Consider the following 6,000-nt stretch of genomic DNA (forward strand, 5'->3'; position numbering starts at 1 on the left):
GAAGCCTCTGGAGCTGCTTCTTGCCCCAGGCCGGGAAGGTGGGAGCTCTGGAGAATACAAACCCCCGGCAGGGACACGATGGCCTCTTGCTTGGTGACTCCAGGGAAAGCATCAGGAAGCGGAGGGTCCGCTTCGATTTTGAAGCTCAAACTGGGAGACTGGGCCCTGGTTTGAATGATCTGGTTCTCACTGGACTCTCCTTCCCAGGAGAACACACTTCCCAAGGCTGCACAAGTGAGGGCTGGCAGAGGAGAATGTGACTGATGTTTATCGTGGTATTCGAGCTGGCAGTCGGCTGTTCCCACAGTCAAATAGCCAGATAGATCCGTTAGTTCCAGAGAGCTGGAGGAAGGTGAGCTTTCTATTACTTTCATTGTTAAAAAGCCCCCAGGAACGCCAGGAGCTCTATTTTTCCCCGCTTTTACCATGTGTGAATGAAAGGTCTGTTTCTTGGATGGGTGATTATTGTCGCACGAGTTTTAAAGTGAAGTGAAAAGGGTTCTCAGTCCAGGCACACAGAGGATGATTATATCATCAAGGGCAGAGCAGGGTCACCAAAGGCAAGGGCTGTGTTTTACATTCTTTACAACCTCATGTTTCATACGGTAAAGCCGTGCCGCAGGTTTGCTGAGTGGAATGAGAGTCATCCTCACTCCTGGGGTTTCTGCTCCACAGTCTTCCACCACAGCAAGAATGGGCCCACTTTTCCCCACTAAGAGAGCAGCTCAAAGCTGCTGCAGCAGGCAAGGTGCTGGAGACCCTTCCGGCGTGTCCGTGCGTCCTCACCTGGCTCAGGTGACGTATCTCGACGTGAGGGGGAAGCAGGTGCTCCTAGACCCGGAGAGGAACGAGTCACCTGTATGAGGGTGAAGCGTCACTGCAGGAGGGAGAAGTCTGGGCAGGTCTGGAATCTTCTAGAAAGTCCCGTGGTGAGCCTGTAGATTTGTAGATAATTTTCCTCTAAGCATCACAGCATGTCTCTGATCGGGTGCTAATGTCTGCCCGAGGAGAGGCACACAGCAGGGCGTGGCTGCAGGTGGGCTGGGACGGCCCCCAGACCTGTCCCAAAGCTCGGAGCTCCGAGGCCTCCGCTCCCACATCTGGCCAAAGCAGCTGGACACGAGGTTTATATCAGAGCGTGGTTTGGAAATTAAGCCAGCAAATGTGAGGGGTGAGAAATCCTTATAAAGTGCTTCTATAGGAAAAAAAGGACTCAGGAAAATGGAAGCCTGCAGCTGGAGGCCCATGGGTCCAGTTTAACAGGCTTTTCAACCTGCTTTAGAGACCGCAGGCAGCAGGGTCCAGAAAATGGGCAGAAGTGTCTGTCAACCTCCCGCTCTGAGAGTCTGCAGGCGGCCTTGATCGAGGCCACACGCAGAGCCAGCCTGCAGGCTCACGCAGAGGTCAGTGCTGAGTGTCCCCTGGGCCACAGAACTCAGAGTCTAGCTGCTGACACAAGCCTGGTATGGGGAGGGGAAAATCACACGTGCGTGCACACACACACTCTCACATACACGTGCATACGCCATGAGCTTAGATTTTTCTGTGTACAGTAGCAGGGCCGAGGCATCGCTCACGGGAGTCTGTTTCAACCCAGCTGGATTAGAGTTGGTCCAGTTCCTTGCCCACCTCTCCACCTGGGCAGCTTTCAGGACTCAACCTTTAGGGCCAACTGGAAACTCTCTCCTGCGGGCTTGCCCGTCTCAGTACCAGCAGAAGACCCAGGCAAGGGGGTTCCTCCCCGGGGCTCGGCTTTAGGGGGGTCTCCTCTCTGGCCAGACCCATGTCCCTTCTCCCCTGTAAATCATCCTCTGGGTTCTGGTGACCCCAGAATTACTGACTGCCAGCAGGAGAGCATGCCGCCTCCCTGTGGGAGCACAGGAGACCCCCGGGGTGAGGGGTGGTCTGGAGTGTAGGAAGAAAGGGAGAGGCTGCCGGCCAAGGCCCCCGGCTCATCCTGATGGCTTTCAGGAGTCCGAGGATCCCGGTTTCACCTGGCCGTCCAGGTTGCTGTGGATGTGTATCTGTTCCGTGGGAGGGGTAGGGGGGAGGAGGGTAGGACACAGCTTATTCAGCAGTCTGATTTATGAACGTTAACTATTAGTCACTTGTCACATAAGCCTCTGTGTGGGCTCTTCCCAGAGCCCAGGAATATTTGGGCGGCACTGGGTTGCCTCCAGGGAAAGTGACATACCTCCAGCCGGGGCAGGACTAGGCTTCTGGCCCCCGTCGATGCTGCGATGCAGCTGTCGTCAACTCATGGGCGTTTCGTGAGGCTCTGAGCCTCAGGACCCTCGTTGCTTCTCCTACAGCATCTCTCTGCTTCTCCCTGCGGCCAGCTGCCAGGGGCCGGAGAGGGACGTGTTTCTGACTGTCCCCGTGCAGGGCCACTGCGTTGCTCGTGGTTTATCCAATCTCTGGACTCGACCCAGGTAGCCAGCGAGGTAGGGCACCTGCACCCAGAGCAGCTCCAGCCCTGAGCCCTTGTTCCAGGGCAACGGCCCCTGGGGGGGGGACCACGAGGGGAGCCCCCGGAACTCCGTCCGTTCATCGGCAAACGAGCCGCACGGCCAGCCCCATCGAGACGCTGGAGCCGGAGGGAGCCGGCAAGACCTTCCTGGCTGCAGAGCTACCGTCCCGGCAAGTGTGCGCACACTTTGTGTTCTTCTGACAAGGCTACTCAGACTTGACTGCTGGGAATCCGCCAAGTCCCTCAGTGGTCTGAAATAGGTCTTCCTCAAGGTCCTGAACTAGAAGCAGCAGGGAGTTGGTTTTGGAAAATTAGAAGATGGAGACTTGATCGTTCAGAGCTTTGCCTTTCAGCTGGCTGAGAAAGCCCTAGAGCCAAAGGATGCTGTTGGCAGGTGGCACCCAGGTTACACGTATTTGTCTCTAGATGGCGCCAGAGAAGGGAAGGCCTGGACCCACTTTCCCTTGGGACCAGGTGGAAATGGACTCTGAGCCTCTGCCAAGAGCCTGGACAGACGGACCCGTGAGCCAGTGAAACACAGGTGGTTGCTCGAAACTGCAGAGTTAGTAACAGGCAGAATTTCAGGCCTGTGTCTCCTCCTTTTAAAAAGTGCCGTAAAAAAGAATTGCAAGCGGGCCGTTACCGTCAACACCGACATAGGAAGGGCCTGGTGGGCGGTGTGGACGCAGAGCCGTGGAGAGGGACAGCCACCGAGGGCAGTTCAGAAACCCCCGGCTCCTTGCAGGGTGTTCAGCTCCTGCTTCTTTTCTTGGTCCAGTGGTAACTACCAGGGCTGTTCACTGGCACGTGTAGAGAACCCTGAGAGGTTCACACCAAAACACACGGGGACAGTTTGATCCTGTGGGGCAGGTTCAAGTGCAAATATTGTAAGAGCCTAAGTCAAAGCGGCCATTCCGACGACAGCAGGAGAGGCCAGTGCCGCCACGTGCGGATGTGCACTCGCTCGCATGAAGTGCCGGTGCGCCCGGACCTGGACCCGGACCCGGATCTGGACCTGGGAGGGTGAAGCAGGACGGCTCCTGAGGGGCAGGGCTTGTAGGAGTGTAAGTGACCCCGTAGATTAAGGGACTTGGAAAGTCCTCTGTGACTGTGTCCTTTGTTATGGCAAGTGGCCAGTCAGGACGTTGCTTATAAAAAAAGAGAAAAGAATAATCATTGCAACAAGACTAAAACTCATGCCTTTTCTCTCTCTCCCCCCGCTTTTCCTTTATCTCTCCCTTTCTCTTTCTTGCTTCCTTTCTCTCTCTTTCTTTCTGTTCCTTCCTTCCCTCCCTCCCTCTCTCCCTCCCTCTGTCCCTCCCTCCCTCTCTCCTTTCTTTCTTTCCTTCCTCCCTCCTCTCCTTCCTTCTTTCTTTCCAAGGAGGCACGGCTGGGAGGTGGCGGACAAGGGGTTTAGCCCAGGGGCCCTCCCCGTTCTGCACCCTGAATGGTTTCTGAGGTCTTCCTCAGCGTGAACTGTATAATGGCTTTCTGTAGCCCTGAGATCTTCCGAGTCCCTGATTGCACACATATTCTGATTCAGCCCTGAGTCAGACTGTGCCACGGAGGGAAGCTCTTCAACCCACAGAAGCGGAAGAACTGGCTTGTTAGTGACAGGAGGAGCCGTGTGAAGCCGGGCTGGCCAGGCTCCTTAGCACTGACCTGCTGGGCAAGAGCATGACACATCCGTCTCCAACGGCTCCACCTTCAATAACAAGGCCTCGCACAGGGCAGAGAGCTGCACCGCCGAGTCCCTGCTGTCACTGTGGCTCAGGGATTGGGCTACACCAGTGCTACACGTGAGTTAGCCCACCGAGTCCTCACGTCAACCCTGCGGGCAAGTCTCTCCTGGTCCTTTTTATATTCTCGAGAAAGCCAAGCATCAGGGACGTTGCTTGTCCAGAAACCCAGGTCTCTGCGACTTGGAAATCAGCGTGTGGTTCTAACACCACCTGGATTTCTGTGTGAACTACTTTGGTGGTGGGTCCTGGGTGCTGGGGCCAGGCGTTCCCCAGCGCATCTAAGGGAGATGGACTCACCAACCGCAGAGTGTAAGGAGATGGTCAAAGAAACCGACCTGGGCACAGAGGACAAATGGGTCCCAAACTCCGGCTAAGGCAGAGGCAGGAATAGTTCGGGGGTGAATGGTGAATGTGGTGGTGCGACGGCCACTGCACGATTGCTGTCCCGGGATGGATCACCAATGTCCTGGGTGACAGGGAGCCTCTAACCACACTGTACCCCGGTTTCCATAGGCAGAGTCACTGGGCCGGTACTAAAGCCCCAAAGTCCACGTTCTGCTGTGCACCAACTTTGGTGATGCAGGTGTGCGACCGGGCAGCCTGCCCCTCTCACCCACGGGGCCACCAGGGGAGCCCGCAGGGCTGGAGGGGAGGCGCTCGCGCTGCTTCCAGGGCTCGCATGTCTGACCCGACGGCTCTTTCTCCGACGAGTGACCAAAACACGACATCTCGAGTGGACTGCGTGGGTAGCTCCTGCCGCCCCCACAGCCATCCTGTCGTGGTCTGTTTGGCTGCCCCCAGGACCAGGGAGTGATGGGCGATCCCGGGAGGGAGGCTGACAGTGAGGGGCAACTTCCCAGCCCTGTGGCGGGTCTCTGGTCCCATCTGGTCCCATCCGCAGCTGGTGAGCTCTGGACGGAACCACGATGCTCTGCCCCTTGAGGAGAGCCTGTCTCCTGTCCCGTCCTGGAATCTCCTCCTCTTCTTTGAGGTCCTGTACACAGTGACCACTGCAGGGGCCCCCAAGTCTGTTCGCTTGTCGATAACGGAATTCACAGCAATGAATCAGGTCCCTGGGATGTTGAGAGAGGGAAGATTTAGGAGGTCTAATATGTCCAAAGGCAGGTGTGAGCTCGCAGAGACTCTGCTAATGAGTGATTGAGGTCTGCACTCTGGACCGGCGCCATGGGGCTGTGAGTCTGCACTCGGGTGGTTGAAACAAGCCACACTGTTCATCGGTCAGAAGCGTCTGAAGTGAGGTGCGCGAGGTGCTGTCGCACTGGGTCACTCCCGGTTCTTAGTCATTGACCAGTTCTGGTTGGTTAGACATAGCTGGCGTGCATTCAGCCTTCAGGTTGGGTGTGCTCCAGGCAAGGGCTGCTCTAGATGAAAACATTTCCCTTTACATCCCTCAAGCATCTGCAGAACTCAGCCGCCTTTCCTTAGACGGGTCACCTCTGAGCCCAGCATCTCCTAAAGTTACTCCAAGAAACCCCCTCTCTGGATCTTAAAGGACCCCTCCCTTCTCTCCCTTAGGAGGGGGGTTATGTTGCTCCTTAATCTAAGGAGAGGGAAAGGATGTAAATCTGCCCCCAGAATGACTGGGGGGGGGGGGGAACGCAGCGCTCTGTACTCACTGGGGAGGGGTAGGATGGTGGTTCTGATGAGGCCACAGGGGAGGGGCAGGTGGGCTGTGGACCTAAACTGTACCCAGGAGTCAGAACGGCACATATGCCATGAGTGCGATTCTGAAGAAAAGTACACGGGCCATCCAGGACTGGAGAAGTA

The sequence above is a fragment of the Mesoplodon densirostris genome, chromosome 20 (genome assembly GCF_025265405.1).
Source record: "Mesoplodon densirostris isolate mMesDen1 chromosome 20, mMesDen1 primary haplotype, whole genome shotgun sequence".
Lineage (NCBI taxonomy): Eukaryota > Metazoa > Chordata > Mammalia > Artiodactyla > Ziphiidae > Mesoplodon > Mesoplodon densirostris.